We start from the raw sequence: 19,109 nt of genomic DNA, 5'->3' as shown, positions 1-19,109 counted from the left end.
CAGATGCCTCCCTTGACTGATGTGCTATCTGTGGCCCAGTATGATGCCAGAAACCCCACAGACCGAGGTGCGTGATGTTATGACAGCTCCCCATGCACAATGTGCTGTGCACAACTGAGACTAGGCTGACATGCCCTCCCCCTCCCTGGACTGGAACAAGGACAGCCTTTGCAAGCTCAATAATGTAACCTGAAATGCTTCTTCACTCAGTGCTGCACCTGTGGCTTATGTCACTCTGTAACATACTCTCTACCCATCCTTGCACTGAGGACGCTAACACCCTCTGCACCCGCCTCCCAGTCATGTGTCCGAGTACAATCTTCCCAACTAGTACCCCCCACCGAGTACAGCCCAGCTCTGCAGCCCCTTCCAGTGCCTGAGGCCAGATTTCCCCCGTTCCTCAGTACAGCCCTAGCTCTGCAGCCCACTAAAAGCCACCCCTGCATTACCGCTCTGGTAGGAAGAGTCTTACCTGTGACACCCCAAAAACAATGTGGCACTGCTTGTGAAGCCTGGCGTTGATTATCGCGAGCGCTGCATGATGCAAGGTAGGTGAATGAACCTTGAAGTCACAAGTGATGTGCAGGTCACCAGGTGCACGTTGCTTATGTACTATTGTGAAACAATTTGTTCTAATTGCACGCCGATGTGCCCTAATGATCCTGCATGGGAAGATGATTCCAGCGAGGAGTCCTTATAATGAGATGCAGATATATTGTAATGGTGTTCCTGATGTGCCACGGCAGGAAACATGGCCCACCATTGAAGGCTGCAGTGCACAATTGCAAACTGGTTTTATGACGCTGTAAAACTGATTTTAAGCCTTCTCGTGCTGACTTGATTTAAAACTGTGGTGGGAACATACTTGCATATGATATTTTGTTCAAACTATCAGGTAGGAGTGAAAATAACCCAACTATAGATCTATTTTATAGTACTTTTACATACTGAATGTTGTCTCCAAGCAGCACACACCTTTACTGCCATTGCTGTAGTTTCAGGCCAAGTACCAACATTTCCCAGAGCTAAAAGGAAGGGACTCTGTTCTGTACTTTTATACTTATGAATTCAATTGAAAACCTAAATGACAGCTTTCAAGACACGCAGAAATGTCTCTCGCAAAGATCAATCATTTATAGGAGAACATCAGCAGTGGTGGTGATGATGTGGTCTGCACTCCATCAGCAAGAAAAATGTGGTAGGGCAAGTTCTTGTATAACTTATGGTGCCTGCTTCTCCATTTCCTGCTGACAGTTGAGAACCAAAAGCTTGCCCTGAAGGTTGGAAGTCAGCAAAGCAACTCCATTTGATCTGGTCTATGTGAACTAAACATCTCCATTTTTCAAGATGGAGCTAATAATTTTTCTGTTAATAAAACGTACCGACAGGGCGCTTCCACCGGGTTGATTTTGATCAGGTGGGATTCACTGAGCATCATGCCTCTGACTTGTGGATGAGGTGGGTTTGAAATGATTGGAGACAATGTTTTACAAGAAGAATACTCCTTTTATAGAAATGGCTAAATGTTTTGTCCAAAATTATGCCTTTGAGACAAAAAAGTGTTCTTACTGAGCAGTCAATACACTTTTTCTGAATCAGGAAATTCAGGATGATGTTTGCTTGGTTTTGTTTTCTGTATTGAAAATCCTACTCTCCCATGTGCTGATATATTTTAAGCATAAAATACTTGCATTTTATTACTGCTAAATAGCGGAACTGTTGACTACTCTTTCTCCATTACTATAATGCTGATAAATTACCAACTTTAGTGTTACAGTTTTCAGGATTTTTGATTGACATCAGTGTATCACAACCCACTATTGCTATATTTTGAAGATGAATGTAGCAGTGCAAGGGAAATATGGAGCTGGACCTGAATTGTGTAGCTGAAGTCAAACAAAACTCTCATTTACATGGTTGATATGTGGGAGGCATATTGAAATGCCAAATTATATGCGAATACGATACAAACAATGAATGGCTGAGTATGCAAGCAAGTGGTGGTATGCATGTTTCACGTCTATAAGTTGTTGTGTGTAGAGTGTCCTCAATAGACCAATTGATAAGGAAATCTGTAATAGTAAATATTGGCTAAGAAGGCCTTCAGCATACAAATAGACTGTTTCTCTTCATTTCACCCACACATACGCAAGTACAGTGTATTTTCCTCTAGCATGTTGTCATGGAAACTCACATTTCAGCAGGCAATTGAATGTGGATTTTTAAAAAAATATTCATTTAGCTATTTCTGTACTTAGGAGCTATACTGTGGGTGGGTTGGGGGTGAACTGGGGGATGGGAAATGAGAGCACAAGCACACACGTCTTAATTCAGCTTTCTGAAAAGGAAATGGATAACTATTGTGGTCCTCAGCAACTTCCTCATGTCTGTGACCATGTATGGTAAAGACAAAAGTTGCTTGAATTTTCTCCAGAATTAAGCTGCAGATCACACTATCTGTGAACAGTAAGCTACAGTTTTGTTAGTCTTGTTTGTGTTTATTTTAAACATCTTGTTGAAAACAGAATATACTGGATTTTTAAATATCAAGATGAATAGTGAAGTGTTTGTAAATCAGAATGTGCGCTGCCATTGCACTTTGGCACTGCAAACTCGAGAAGAGCGAAAATGTGAGGGGGACGTTATGTGTTACTTTTATGTATTGCATTTCAAAGGCATATAGTAGGAGGACTTTTGAATTCACCTCTCTTTCCCAACCCAACCTTCCATGCCCAGCATTGGAAATCCAATGATCTGTAAAGTGTATTTGAATGTTCTAATAGCATACTTATGAACTGAAACTAAATCAAAGGATTCCCAAATGTTTTTTGAGTTTGAAATTGCACTGAAGTTAGCTTCCTTGCCAATTCTAAGATTGTGTGAGCCTGCCTTCTCCAGGAATGTGTCACTGCCCCTCTCCAGTGTTTGGACCTGACACTGAGATTATTCTTACATTGTGGCAATGAGATTGGTAGGTATGGAGAAGTTAACAAAACTGGGCTTGTTCTCATTTGAAAAATGGAAACTTTGCTGTGATCAATAGAAGTTTTTGTGAAGGGATTGATGAAATTGATCTGGAACGTTGTTTATCGAATGATAAACCCCAGAAGGAAGTAATTTGACCCATTGTTCTTGCGCCGGCTGTTTATAAAGACTATCTATTTAATCTCACTTCCCTGTTTTTTCCACTTAGCCTGACAAATTTGTCCCCTTGAAATATTTATCCAGTTCCCTTTTGACAGTTATTATTAAATCTGCTTCCACTGACCTCAGGTAGTGCACTCTAGATCATCATAACTCCCTGAATATTTTTCCTTATATTGTCTTCAGCTCTTTTGCCAATTACCTTAAATCTCTGATTACCAACTCTCATACACTGGAAACAAGTTCTTCTTATTTAGCCTTTCAAAGCCCTTAATGATGTTGATTACCTTTATCAAATCCCCCCTTAACCTTAGATAAAAACAAAAAAACTGCGGATGCTGGAAATCCAAAACAAAAACAGAATTACCTGGAAAAACTCAGCAGGTCTGGCAGCATCCCAGTGCTGCCAGACCTGCTGAGTTTTTCCAGGTAATTCTGTTTTTGTTTTCCCCCCTTAACCTTCTCTGCTCTGGGGAGAACAATCAGTTTCTCTTATCTCTCTGTGCAAATGAAGTCTTTCATCCCTGGTACAATCTAGTAGTGGCTTTCTTCTGCACCTGCTCTTGCATCCTTAACATCTTTCTTAAAGTGAGGTGCCCAAAGCTGAACACATCACCCCAGCTGGTGCTTAGCCAGTATTTTACAAAGATTTAGCATAACTTCTTTGCTTTTGTCTCTAATTATAAAGCCAAGGATCCCATATGTTTTTTCAACAGCCTTCTCAATTTGACCTGCTACCTTAAGAGACAAGTGTTCCTTCACCCCTTTAAAATTGTACCATTTAGTTTATATTGCCTCTTCTTAGTTTTCCTACCAAAATGTACCATTTCACACTTGTTAAATTTCATTTGCCACATCTCTGCCCATTTCACCAATCTGCCTATGTCCTCTTGATGCCTGTTACTATCCTCCTTGCAGTTTGCTATAGTTCTGAGTTTAGTGTCATCTGGAAACTTTGAAATTATGCCATGTGAACCTAAGTTCAGGTCCTGATATATATCAAAAAGGGCAGTGACCCCTGCGGGGCACCACTGTACACTTCCCTGCAGCCTGAAAAACAACACATCATGGCTGCTCTCTGGTTTCAACAACAACAACTTATATTTATATAGCACTTTTAAAGTAATAAACATTCCAAGGTACTTCACAAAGTATTATAAAACAAAGTATGTTGCTCAGTGTCATAAGGAGGTATTAGGACAGATGAACAACAGCTTGGTCATAGGGGTAGCTCTTAAGGAGTGCCGGACTAATGACCTTGAGGGAAGGAAATCTGTGATCCTTTACCTGGTCTGACCTACGTGTGACTCCAGATCCACAACAATGTGGTTGGCTCTTAAATGCCCCTGAAATGGCCTAGTAAGTAGTTCAGTTGTATCAAACCACTACAAAGTCAAAAAAGGGAATTAAATCAGATGGACCACCTGGCATCGAACAAGGCACGGGAAACAACAACAGCAAACTCGGCCCTGTCAACCCTGCAGAGTCCTTCCTAATAACATCTAGGGGTTAGTGCCAAAATTGGGAGAGCAGACTAGTCAAGCCTGACGTAGTCCTACTCATGGAATTGTACCTTACAGATAATGTCCCAGGCACCACCATCACTGTATCCAGGTATATCCTGTCCCACCGCCAGGACAGACCCAGCAGAGGCGGCGGCACAGTGGTATACAGTCAGAAAGAAGTTGCCCTGGGACTGCTGAACATCATCTCCAGACCTCATGAGGTCTGATGGCATCAGGTCAAACAGGCAGGGAACCCTCCTGCTGATTACCATGTACTGTGCCTCTCTCAGTTGAACACCACTTGGAGGAAGCACCAAAGGTGCAAAGAGCACAGAATGTACTCTGGATGGGGGAGTCCAGTGTCCATCACCAAGATTAGCTCATAGCACCACGACTGACCAAGCTGGCTCCCTTCCCTGTCCCTGAAAACCTCCCCCCTTCCCTCAGCAGACTCACCGCTCGTGTTCAGGCCTCGGGCTGAAGGAAGCTGCTCCACCAATCAGAGATGGCCTCCTACGTTTCCTTCTGTAACAGCAAATGTGGGAGAGAAATGGCCTGTGATCGGAGGATCTGCTCCTTGTAGAATCTTCCACTTCACTTATCGACATTTTGAACACCAGGTCCATGGGCCAGATGGAGAGGCATGGCTGGACGCATCTGGCTTGCACGCTGGGAGTTGGACAAGCCTGATTTTGTAGAAAATGCAATGGACCTGCAGAATAAGCTATCAGTGGCCTTCTGGGCAGACGGTGCTGTTGACCATGTGATCGAATCTGGCTACCGATACGGAGATCCTTTATTATCCCAAGACCCAGAAGAGGTCTGGGCTGGCTGCAGAAGAACACTGACAAGACAATAGCTGCAGTGAAAGGCTGTGCCATCATTGTCTTTTAAGAACCATCAGTCTGAGAACCAGACTCTGAAATTTGCTACAGGTCGTTAAGCTGCCCAAGTACTTAATCTGTTCCAGTTTCAAAGTTCACCTGAGAACCAATGTCATAGATATTTGACTACAAGAAACCTCATAACCTATTTTGAACCCTTCACTCTACAGGATCCTCACTTCAACTTTAAATCATCGGATCCATTCAAGAAATCCCAAGCCTGACATGTGGGAGATCATAAATCAGAGACTGAATTAACTGTAATCTGTAGAAGTGCACTGTCTTTATCTGTATCCAATCTTTGTTCTGCGAGCGTAAGACTGAGTGTGATGTTGCATTAATTTGGGGTAAGTGTGTGAGAATAAATAACCTTTATTTTAAATTCACAAAAAATTACTGCTGAATTATTTAATTGGAATACCCACTCCAAAAAGGCATACCTCTTTCCATACAAAAAATAGAGATTGCAGGTAGTAAGAGACCACATTCATTTTGCCCATGACAGAATGATCTTGAGGGCAGTAGTATCAGGAATGCCAAAAGGTGTGATGAGTTGCAGTGAAATGAAAAATAATCTCTATAAAATATGCCTAGATTAGCAAGCCAATTATAAATCAGTAAGTTAGCACTTTTTTTTAAATAGTGAAAATATTTCACTGAAAATCTATGGATCAAACTATATTGGAATCATGTAATGTTTAGCTAAAACATTTTTTAAAAAGATGCGCTGGTGATATCCTATCTTTTTAATTACATTGGACATATAATAACACATCTGGAGTGGTTGGTCATTGCAAACAATTGCCACCATCTTGAGGGCAATTGTTTCACAAAGCACTGCACCTTAATTTTTTTCCCTGCAACATCACAGCTCTACATAAATGACAGGAGTCAAGGAGTGGTTCTTGAAGGTTTTGACAAAACATACACGCAAGTGTACCTTATTTTAAATAGTGTTTATGCTGCATATGTAATGTAATACCGGCTGTGATGTTCTAACCTTGGCTTGGACTGCTGATGGATCATTTTGAATAATGGGAGTGCTCATAAAAATCCAGGCATTTCTGCGGTCTAAAGCAGACAGTAAACATGACTGAATATCTAGTATTTTGTCCACAGCTGGACACTGTTAGCATAAAATTTAACATTTAAATGCTGCTCCCAGTACATGAGACATCCATAGAGCAGAAATGTGTATGCCTCTCTTATGATACTAGCACTCACTTGGAAATGATATGATTATATCAATTATGGACTGGGCACTTTAATCCCGATACTGCCAATTGAATAAAAGTTCAATGTTTAAATAAATGTTTATATTGTTGGTTTTTAATATAACAGACCCTTGGATAGTTCTGCTCACCTTTATGTACTGCAGCAAACGTAGACAATGATTGCTAATTGGAGTGCAGTGTAGGGTTCTGCAATAAAGCAGACCAAAGGAGAAGATGCGGTGGTCGGAGTGAGAGTGTGACTCTTTGTATTGATTTGCCTCTGAGTTGGTCCCTCCACCATTGCAATTCAGAAACAACTTCAGAAAAAATACTTTTTCAATTTTGTGTCCAAGAACAATTTAGATGTCTGGAAAATGTCTGCACAAATCACTAATGCACAAATGCTATACTGATCTGTACAGGATAGTTGTAAAAATGCTAATATGTGGCAACCAATGCAATCTTCAGCTATTCATAATCACCATTGCCTTTACTGTATCCCAAGTAATTGGGGGCAGGGGCGAAGGAAGAATTTTTTTTCCCAAGGTATGTTTTGCTCTGAATTAACCATCGGTTGCCTGTATGAACAAGGAATTGATAATCGTCTGCTTAAACGTGAATTACACGTAGTGTGCAGAATGTGGAATGAATGTACTTTTGAAAGGACTGATGTGTCAGTGAGTAGGTACATCATTTAGTGTGGTGCTGAACCTGAGGGATCCGGCCCTTTGGAATGAGCTGAATGAACTAATTGGGACAGTTTAGTTAATTTATGTTCCTCTAATTCTGGCTTCTTGTGCATCCCCAATTTTAATTGCTCCATCATTGATGGCTGTGCCTTCAGTTGTCTAGGCCCCAAGCTCTGGAATTCCTCCCCCCTCCGCCTTGTTTTCTTCCTTTCACTCCTTAAAAAAAAACTCTGACCAGCCTTTTGGTCATCTGATATATCTCCTTTTGTGGCTTGCTGTCATACTTTGATTTACAATGTGAAGTGCCTTGGTGTGTTTCATTACATTAAAAGTGCTATATAAATATAAGTTGATGTTGTATCAGTAATCCTGAGCTACGATTGGAGTTACCTGTGATACTATTCATGGTGAAAAAGCCTCCTTGCGCTCCCTCCCGAGACTCTCGCATCACAAATAAATAGCCACTGGGCCTAGCTCTGAATACTGTTGATGCCAATATTCCAGTTTAGGTGATAACTTCAGGAGAAATATGTAAATAAGTAAGCCTAGAAAAATCATTATTAATCTAAAGTGATTTGAAAAACGCTAAACTTTCTAAAGTTTGAAGCATTTTTATTTCAGATTTTTTTTAAAACCTTTTGCGAAGCTGAACAGTAAGACTTTGTTTTTTCATGTGTCTTACACAACAGGTGTGAAACTGTTTCTTTTGAGAGTGATACTAAAAGTACAGCGAGCCAGGAAGCAGTGCAACCAAGATCCATTCATGTTTTGAGTTAAGGTATGCTGCATTTTAAATTACTAATCTCTGTCTAAAAGTTTTGCATTGCTTGAATTATATCACGGCGTTGTTGTGGTCTCATGAAATGCAGTATATCTACTGTAACGTGCAATGCCTATCCACTGGCTCAATTCATTGCTTAAATTTTGTCGATTTTATTGTATTGCATGAAAGTTGTTTCATCTTTGACCTGGGGCCAAAATTTAGTTTATTTGCAGCCTGTTAAAATCACTAGCAGCATTCTGTTTTTATTCATTTGACATCAAATGAAGCTCGGCCATTTCTGCTCTGCTAAAATCACCTTAGTAATAATGAATGCCCCATTACATGTAATGTGGTATATTATGTTTATATATTGCTGCTGTCCATGTGAGACAAACTGTTCCTGTTTTAAATTGAAAACTGTTCCATGTTAACAAGATGGTTTCCAGGCCAACAGGTCCCTGCTGAATTCCTCTTCTTTGTAACTCAATATATTGCCATCTTCTTACTCCTATTGTTTTCTACCTTCTACCCTGCATAACAGAGTTTTTAGCTCAATCTACATGTTCAATCCACCTGGATACAACATGTTGCCAAATCCCACACTCCATCCCCATGTTTTTTTAAATTTTGCACTGTTTGTGACATCTAGAAATCTGTCCATATTTGATTTCCTTGATTCACCCTCAATTAGTACTGTATTATTGTTAGGGTTAAGGGGGATGTGGTGGCATAGTATTGTCACTGGACTAAACCAAACAACTGGTTTATCCATTTATCACTAGATCTGAGTGGACCACACAAACCAATATCGTATCCTGCTCCCTCTGCCAAAACTGCTCCTTATTCCAGGATCATCTTGGAATGCAAAGATAATCCCTGGTTTCTCTTCTTCACTACAAACTGTCTTCTTAAGCTTCTCCCCTCCACCCTCACTTTGAATAAGAGGTGTGAGGAGCTCATGGACTCCTTTATCACTTAATTTTGAGATCATCCGTTCAGTTACCTCTGCTGCCTCCTTCCCTTCCCCGAGCCTGCTAGGCCAAATCTGCTCTAAAGCTCCAGTAATAGCACCCTCTTATGGCCATTTGTGTAGGTCTATAAACCAAACTAGATTAAACTAGTCTACTTTTGTGTGTACAGCATGATGTCTGGTACAGTGCTTTTGTTTTGCTAAGATATCAGAGTTCCTCCCTTCCCTAGCCCTGAGTTTGCATCTTTCTCCAACTTTTCTCATAGCTACCCTTGCAATCTCATCTCCAAAATCATTCTGTACCTGACACCCACCTCCTGCTCCCTCAATCCTATTCCCAGCAATCTGCCGACCACCAACGCCCCTTCCAGGCTGCATTGTCAGCTGATATTGTTCACCGTTCCCCCTCTCCTTGGGTAATAACCCTCTCCCCTTCTGATCTCGCCATCATTGTCCCTTTCCTCAAACAAAAACTCATGCTTGTCTCCTTGCGCCCTAGGTCTTTGGAAACTACTGACCCAAACTTCCTCTCCAGAGCTATTGAACGTGTGTTGTCTCAAATCTTTCCTGCAGCTGCAACTTTAAATCCCTCTACTCTTGTTGCCGCCCATGCTATAATGTTTAAATGGCCCTTTATCAAAGTCACAAATGACGTGACTGTGACAAAGGTAAACTGTCCTTCGTCATCCTTCTTGATCTGTCTGCAGCCTTTGATCACCGTTGACCACACCATCCTTTTCCATGAATAGGACTACCTTCACTTAGTTCTATTCCTATCTACTCAGTCTTTGCCAGAGAATTTTGTTATGATGTGCCAGGCAGTCCAAATCCACAAGGGAAACTTGGCCACGCTATCTCAACAGTTTTGCAATTTGTATTTATTATGAGAATATTTGTAAACTGAATTTGGAAGTAATAAGTTCACTAACACCTTTAGAGATTTTAAAAACTAAATTAAAACATGTATTAACAAAAGAATAGGTTTCAAGAACATACGTAAGACTACAGTTACTCAATACAATAACACATCCTAAAATCCCTAATTAATCTGACTCTCGACTACACACACCCCTTTGAAGGCAACAGTCCCAAAATAGATCTTAAATTTAAAAAGGCAAGCCAGCAAGTTGCCACACGCACCCATTTGACAGTGGAATTCCAAAGACTTTTGAACACAACTTTAGTTATTGGACACAGCAGACTTCTGCAAAAGTGGCGAGAGGCTTCCTCCAAGTCTGTCACGTGGTTTACCTTTCAGGATTTTACATGGTCACCCCCCACATAGTCTCCATCCCTCTTTATATATGTTTTCTCCCTCTTTAACCTGTAAATTCCATTGTTCTAAATGTCTTTAGAAATGCACTTTTCCCATAATATAAAAATCTTTCATGTTGCCAATATGGTCAATACCTTTGAGACACTGCTTGGCCTTGCTTATCTTGTTAGTTGTAAACATCCTATCATTCCTCTTGAAACCTAAACAACCTCTTCACTTATCCAAAAATGTAAATTTCTTTCACACCCTACATGCTAAGTCCTCGTCCATGTTTACCCATTAGCATTTCAAATACCTTTTGCCCCTAACTTCTTTTGATAATTTCAAACTTGCAGGCTATCTGCCTCTAATTCAATTAAATCTCACAGACAGAACCATCTACACTCACATCCATAAACATACTTTACAATAAACCACAATAATATAATGAAGGAATGTTAGTTTCATGACAATTTCCTGTAATGGCTTCTCTTCTTGCTCCTTGGCTACCTCTGAAGTACCCAAAGATTTATCCATGTTTCCCCCCCACCCGCCGCCCCATTTTTCATCTACATGCTGCCCTGTGCATCATCATCTGAAAACACATCAGGTTCCATGTGTACATGACATCCAACTCTATGCCGCTACCACTCCTCTAAGCCTCGCCACTGCTTCTGATTTTGTCATGCTGCTTTTCCAGCATCCAGTATTAGATGAGCATAAAATTCATCCATCTAAATATTGGCAACACTGAAGCCATTGTCTTCAGTCTCCACCAAAACCTCCATTCCTGAACCACCAACTTCTTTATTTTCTCTGGCCACCGCCTAGACTGAACCAGTCTGTTTCGAACCTAGGTGTCATATTTGACCCTGATTTCAGCTTCTGATCCTATATCCTTTCCATCATCCAGATAGCTTATTTTCACCCGTGTAATGTCTCCTGTCTCTGTTTCTTACAATCTCGGTAGAGACCAGTAACTTTGAAAAAGAAATTCGATCTTCCAGTTATTAACTGAAAGAATTACACCACAAGGTTTCATGTTTTAAACGAAAATGTTTGCTGTTATTTGACAAAACATGTACTATCGAGTTAACACTATGGCCCGGATTTTCACCACAACAGAGAGGCTCTCTGTTGTGGCGCAAGTTGCGGAAATGGCCGAAATTTCTACCCCCACCCTCAAATCCAGCATTTCCCATCTTCGCGGGGGTGGGGCTGGAGTCGAGCCAGGATTCACGCATGCGTGATTTGCAGAGGCAGCTGGCCATTTAAATCACCATTTGCCTCCACTGAAGTAGGATTTTGGAAGAACAGGAATTTAAAATCACGAGTGTGCAAATTAGAACACGTAAGAGGAGGTCTGATTCGTTTGGATAGCCAGGGTACCCTTTTGTAGCAGTAAGAGGTACCACTTTGGATAGGGTCCTGGGGTAAGGCACTCTTTGGGATTGTTAAAAGTGGACATGATTATGCACTTTTTACACACAATTTCAGTAAAGTGCCTTGCTGTCGAAGAGTTGTCGAGCTGTCAAGGAACTATCCAGCTGTCAAAGAATGGCTAAAAAGCTGATCAGCTGTCAAGGAACCGTCCAGCTGTCAAGCAATTCTTAGAATGGAAGTCACCTGACTGAGATGAGCTTTATGTTTTGAACTCAGTTGTGAATGAACTGTGAAGGGGAAAAGCTGCTTAGCCCACGCTCTCCTTGTCTTGCTTGAAATACAGTGTGCCTATCAGTATCCAGTTAGGAATCCTCATCTCAGAGGAACTTGTCTGTATTTGGAAACCTGAGAGACTGAGATGAGAAGTATTGATCGGATCTGTTTCCCTCCACGTTGAAGCTCCGTTGGTGAGAACCTCCAGGCATCCACTGGGACTAGCGACCCGTCCTTGCACAAGGGAGCACCAGATTGATAGTGTCAAAACCCTGCGCACTTTACCTTTTTTATAAAGTTTTTTTTCTCCAACCACCTATCTCTATTAAGTTTGTCCTTTGCGTGCGCAGACGCTCGCACTGGGGAATTTTAAAAAGGATAAGTACTTATACTTCCAGATTACAAATCCTGTGTTAACCAGTTTTTTGCAACTTGTTTTAAAAAATTAGTTTCATTTTATAATAAATCAATCATTCTAAATTTATTGAAAGAAGCCTCATTTAAGTCTCTCTTATTCTGGGCCTAACAGTAGCAAGGTAAATAATTGGCCATTTTGGTAAATGAGTTAAATATTTATGCTAATGGTGTGACCTTTGGAGCTAGATTAACTGCACACTCCTTCCATCCAGGCTGTAACGCCAGGTGCTGGACATTCGGTTGCATATTTGTGGCCATCAAGGCAGCCAGTGAGATTCATCAGCAGGAAGGTCTTCCACTCCCTCAATGTCCAACTGGTCTGTGACCACGACAGGAGTTTCCACCATATGTGAGCTTGCTTTCCTCGCATCTTTACTTAGGATTACATAAAATGTATGACACAGAAACAGCCCATTTTAGTATTTATGCTCCACTTGGGCCTCCTCCCATCATATCTCATCTAAATCTGTCATTATAACCATCTATTCTCTTTTCCTTCATATGCTTGTCTAGCTTCCCCTTAAATGCATCCTAACTGTTGGCTTCAACCACTCCCTGTGGATATGCATTCCACATTATTACCACTCTTTATGAGAAGAATTTTCTGCTGAATTCCTGATTAAATTTCTTGGTAACTATCTTATATTGATGACTCCTAGTTATGCTCTTCCTACAAGAGGAAAAATTCTCTTTGTATCCAGGGTATCAAAATCTTTCATAATTTTAAAGAACTCTATTAGCTTTCTATTTTTTAGGAGAAAAGAGACCCAGCCTGTCAGTCCTATCTTGATATATATACCCACGCATTTCTGGTATCATCCTTGTAAATCATCTTTGTACCCTCTCCAGTGCCCCTATATGTTTTTCATAATATGTTGACCAGAACTGCAACCAGTATTCTAAGTGTTGTCTAACCAAGGTTCAATACAGATTTACCATAATTTCCCTACTTATCAATTGTCAGTCTAGAAATAAAGCCTAGTGCTTGATTTGCTTTTTTTAATGGCCTTGCTAACCTGTGGCACAACTTTTATTGATTGATGTATTTGCACTCCGAGATCCCTTTGTTCCTTTACCTCAACTCGACTTGCACCTTTCAAATAATAAATAACCTCTCCATTCTTTCTACGAAAATGTACTATACCAAAACTTCAAACTCCCCAAGTCCAGGCAGTGTCAGATCTTCAATCAAAGCCCCAAAGTGAGTGGATAGATCTAGGGAACAAGAGATATCTCTAGAGATAGCTACTGACCTTTCTGCAGGAACTACAGACAGAAGATGTAACCAATGCCAACTGCTCAGTAAGAAAAGTATTGGGAAGGCCATTGGGCTTCAGAAATTGCAATTCCAGGTCCTGGACTAGTCAGATGGAGGCCTCCAATAATCTCTTGCAAGAGTCAAGGTCATTGTGGTGGTCTGCAGTGCTCTACTCTCCATTACATGGCCCCCAGAAACATATGGACCTTGAGGATGTTGAAGCTCTGGAATGAAACAGCAGGAGTAGGTGATAAGAGAGGAGGAGGAATTGGAGGTGGAGAGTGATGACACTAAACAGAGAGGTGCCCCTGCTGCACAGTGAGGTGGTTTCCTCCTGCCACTCTTCAGAAAGAGGACCCCCCCCCCCACCCACCCTCCACAAATCCTCCAGTATTCGATCCAGGTCAGCATCGATGAAGAGAGGGGTTTCCATGCCCTGGTGCCAGGCCTCCAGCTTGCCTGTGACAAATCTCTTTCCTTTGCTGAATTGGAAGATTTTGGCACAAACTGCAGACATCTCCTTCAGGACAGCTTGCAGCCTCAGTGATGGCTGCCGTGCAGTGTGTAAATAAGTCCCACACTTCACCTAGCCCACTTTTGTTCCTGCCCCCACTGGTTCAAAGTGGGCATAAAACCCATCTCTATATCAAGTAAGGGTTTCCCCATGCAAAAGTCTGAACTTTAATCAGTTTCCTTTGGCAGAGGAGAGTTTCTGACCTTGTTTCCTGACACCATGGCAAAAACCTAGCCCACGGTCTCAGACCTACATTGGCTTCCAGTCTGACAATATCTCTGTTTAAAATCCTCTTCCTGTTTTCAAATCCCTCCATTGCTTCACCCCCCTCTGTCTCTCTAATTTCTTCCAACTCCACAACCCTTAGGGATCTCTCCGTTCCTTCAATTTTAGACCATTGTGTATCTCCAGTTTTAATTGGTGGCTGTGCCTTTAGCTGCTGAGGCTCTAAGCTCTGTCATTTTCTCTGTAGTTCTCTCTGCAAACCTCTCAATCTCTATCTCAGTCTCCTCCTTTATGACGCTTCTTAAGACCTATATCTCAGACGAATCTGTCCTGATATCCTTTAGCTAACAGTCAAAATTTGTCTGATCGCTTTATGAAGCGACTTGGGATGTTTTACTTTGATAAAGGAGCTATATTTATGCAAGCCGTTGTTCTGTGGATTTAACTTCTGTTCTTCCACTGGACCTTTGAACCTGAGCAATCTTTGATCTGCTTTTGTTGGTTTGCAGCCTGCTCTTGATGCTGCTTTCATGCTACTGAGCAACTTCTCTGCCATTATTTACCTGCTTCCATGACTGCTGATGCTGCGCTGCTCCACTCGTCCTTCAGAACTCTTCTATGAACAATCTTTCCACTAAGTTGGACTAACTCACTCTGCTGCGCTGGACCTTGTGTACTCCATTTTGCCCAACAGCTTTTCTTTAGATCAGCTCTCTTATCTTTGTTGATCCTATGGATTTATCCTTCACATGCACTCATCTCCAACAGGATATTGACCGATGATAACAATATCAACTACTTTACAACCTGCACAATTCTTGACTACTGAAGCTAATTGCAGAGTCCTTACTGTTGCTTCTTCTGAGATCTGCTAACTCAGCTCAGACCAAGAATCTCACCAGCAGTCTTTTTGGTCCATGTGTCTCTGTCACCCAATAAGTTTGCTGAATCATGCCGGGTCTATTATGCATGTGTGTTGTTTTGGCATTTATGGATTGCATCTGGTTATTGTGAAAATAAAACCCATGCAAAGGCCTTAACAGTAATCTGTCTCGTAATTCTGCACTTTACAGGTGCAGATATTAATACCAGCAGCAAACCTTTGGCTCCTTCCAGCAAGAAATTGTTCATGTAAGTTTCTAGTCCTCTTTTTGTTTGCCTTGCTCTTTTTACAGCATCCAGTTTAACTGTACCAACAGTTCATGGTTCTTACCCTTTTATTTCACAATCAGACAAGCCAATTCTAACTTTTGGTCCAAAATTGTGAGATCTCACTTTTACTGTTGCCTGCTTTTGATAGTGTGTGATAAATTTAGATTTAGAACAGCATGTTTTCGGTTTGTAGGTGATAGTTATCCCACTTTGACTGCCAAGTATTGTTACAATTTGGGCTTCCTCCCAACACTCTTTGTTCATGCTTACAGCAACATGACAGCAGGCCCACACACACCTCTTGTGAATTGAAACTTGTACGCCTCAAGCGGAGTGAATGGGTTAGCGCATACTAAGATTGACAATTCCGATAGCCAGAAAAGCAGAATGCTGACAAATCAAGCTGAACTATAAATATTGTTGACTGTAAAGGATAATTTGAATCAGAATCAGTGCAGAGTAATACAGCATTGAAGTTTCTTAGAGAATACTTGATGGCTTGTGCAATGAACAGTGATTTGCAGCGCATCTTCAACGGAGAGCTGGCTCAATTTCTGGCTTGGTAGATCATTTTGTCCAGGAATAGATACCATGTATTGTAAGTCTGGGACAGTGTGGCTTCTGGGCTAGTTTCAGTTACAAAAGGGTTGGAGAGGGATTTTCCAGATTTTTTTCTTAATTGCATAAAGGACTACATAGGGTTACATGGGATATATGGCACAGAAGCAGGCCATTCAACCCAACCAGAATATGCCAGTGTTTATGCTCCACTGGCCTAGGTTTTCACATTTTTCTCATCATCCAGAAGATTGCATGACCCTGGATGGCTACAGAGCATCATGGGACAGACTTTTTCTGTTACTTCTGTATGTTCTTTAGATTCCTGTACTGGATCTGAAATGACACTGATACGGACATTTCAGCTCCAATTTGCTGCTATGGTATTGGATTCCAGTTTGGCTAATTGACTTAGGAGTAATAAAAGCTAGCAGTAAATATACCCGCTCCAGGTGGCTTCTGATGTTTCAAGATCCAAAGTAAACTCATCATAACAGGGAAATGTCTTCTCCTGTCTCAAGAGCCTGATGATGCATAGTAGTTATTTATATGATTCAAAGTTGAGATCAGGGCAGAGATCAGTCTAGTAGATTTATCGCAAATGTAGTATCACCTGTGGGAATTTTATGTTCCAACAGGCAACTTCCAAACTCCCACCTCAACCTTTGTGAAACATTATATACCACCCAGTGTCATCAGAGAGAATTTCTGGAACGATACACCTTAATTTTCTAATTTGCAGTGACAAAATGTAGAGGAAGAATTAAAGTGCTGAGCCCCTGGAAGGTGTGGATGATGCTTTTGGATAGAATTGAGGTGTTTGGCGAAGGAAATGTACATGGAAAGATGAATAATGGGGGTAGATGTGTGAGTCAGTTGGTTTATGCAGAAAGCTCATTGTCAATGCTGCAGAGAGAAGTTCAGGAAGGGAAGGGATGAATACAGGCAAGTGATGGTTAGATGGTAGGAACTGGACATAAAGTTAAACTTTCTAGATAAGAGCAGCAGGTGATACTGACACAGTCATCGTTCTAATGGAGGAAGAAGTCAGGAAAATGGCTGAATAGGTTTTGAACAAAAAGTGTGCATCATATAAAAAGTGTGCGTCAGGAGGCGGGTATGTGGGGGTTGGAATGACACATTTTATCTAGAGGAAGTTCTCTGAGTTGTTCAGCATGATAACAAGTTTAGCCAGATGAAGATGAAAATTGTTCAGGCTGCTGTTCAGGGAAGAAATGAGTCCAGAGTCCAATTCCGATAACACTATTTCTCGTTCCACAAATGCTACCTGACCTGCTAAGTATTTCCAGCATTTTCTGCTTTTATTTTAGTCCGGAGACTATTCTGGTGTGAATAGGAAATATAGATTGACTGACTATACATGTGTGGCAAAAAATTTAGGCAATTGGAGATGGGAATCTGAAATTGGGAAAATTATGTAAGAATTAGCTGACAATGACCTAATGTAGATGGGTTAAGAATGGAGTACAGATAACAGGAAATTGTATATTTCAGTCTGTTCTTGTCTCATCAGTCAGTTTACTAGGACAGACCTGTTGTGCATTTTCAGCATTTTGTTTTTATTTCCAATTTCCAGCTTTTAGCTTTTTTCCTTGTATTAAATAATATTCTATTCCATTCATTTAAGAAAATTATTCATAGTTGACAAGGGTGTGTGTTGGTAGCAAGTATACAGGAAACCAGTATTGTACTTCACCATTCATGACCATGTGACAACATTTCACCTTAATAATTTGTTTTTAATTAATCAAATTTAATCTTGAATGATGTAACCTGCTTAAAGCTCTGATGTCCAGTAAGTAATTAGCATTTCCAAACAATAGCTATTTAAAATTATTTGACGGCTCCTCTAAAATTAAAAACAAGCCTTCAGTACACACATTTTAATAAGCCTTCCCACATATTACTGATGTTCTCTTTTCAGGGCTATCCCATTATTCAGAAATACTGCAGTTCTATTGACACTATACAGTTCTACACAAATATAGTGGTGTTGTGCATTTCCATTCTTTTCCTCGTAAGAGCGTTAGTGTTGAAAATGGAATACGTTCTGTTTCAGGCCCTCAATGGCAGCATTAGATGTTCCTGAATCAGCCCTAATACAGTCAAATGCATGGTAAAGCTCAGTCTTTTCTGTCCCAAGAATGCGCCTCAGATCCAACCTCAGTAAAACACTCCTTACTGAATGAGTTTGATGACATCAGCCATCTTGAGCTTGTAGGAGATTGTAATTTATTGTTGAATTAGGAAGAGCTTTGTGCAGTAGATCCATGGTCACTCTGAATGAGGTAAAAATATCAAACGCATTTTATGTAGCAACCACCTGTGTTTGGTTAACTCCTTTAACATAGAAAAACATCTAGGTACTTCACAGAGGCACAAAACCAGACAACGTGTCATAATAGGAGAAGAATAATCAAAAGCTTGGTCAAAGATGTGCACAAGAGATTGGAGTCATAGGACCAGATTCAGAGGAAATTTGTATGTTTGCAGAGAAAGGGAGATGGAGATGGAAGGATTTAAAGCCAAGGGCAATAATTTTAAATTTTGAGTGGTTGTGGCATAGGAAGGTAATATAGGACAGCAAGGACATGATGGGAAAGTTATAGAAGGAGCATCAATGGTTTAGACAAGTTGCAGAATATGGATGATGGGAAGACAGCAAGAAAACAGTGGAGTAATTGAAAACAAAAACAGAATTACCTGGAAAAACTCAGCAGGTCTGGCAGCATCGGCGGAGAAAAGTGTTGACGTTTCGAGTCCTCATGACCCTTCAACAGAATATTTGACCCTTGACATGGTAAAGGCATGTATACATACAGGGTTTCATTGGTGTATGAACCAAAAGTAGTAGAGGTGGAAATTTTGTGGAAGTAGGTAGTCT

At 40.9% G+C, this 19,109-nt stretch overlaps 1 protein-coding gene across 7 annotated transcripts in view; it reads left to right on the top strand.

Annotated features, from left to right (window-relative positions):
• The window catches only part of fam49a (family with sequence similarity 49 member A), a 224,647-nt gene that overhangs the window by 78,165 nt on the left and 127,373 nt on the right, over window positions 1-19,109 (top strand). For all 7 annotated transcript variants that reach the window (XR_005943058.1, XM_041188229.1, XM_041188224.1 and 4 more), the window contains exons 2-3: window positions 8,126-8,214; window positions 15,568-15,625. The gene's annotated coding sequence lies outside the window, so the exon portion shown is untranslated. The remainder of the gene's footprint in view (window positions 1-8,125; window positions 8,215-15,567; window positions 15,626-19,109) is intronic.

This window comes from Carcharodon carcharias, chromosome 5 (genome assembly GCF_017639515.1).
Source record: "Carcharodon carcharias isolate sCarCar2 chromosome 5, sCarCar2.pri, whole genome shotgun sequence".
NCBI lineage: Eukaryota > Metazoa > Chordata > Chondrichthyes > Lamniformes > Lamnidae > Carcharodon > Carcharodon carcharias.
The sequence above is the reverse complement of the archived record's forward strand: the minus strand, read 5'-3'. Positions and strand labels throughout refer to the sequence as shown.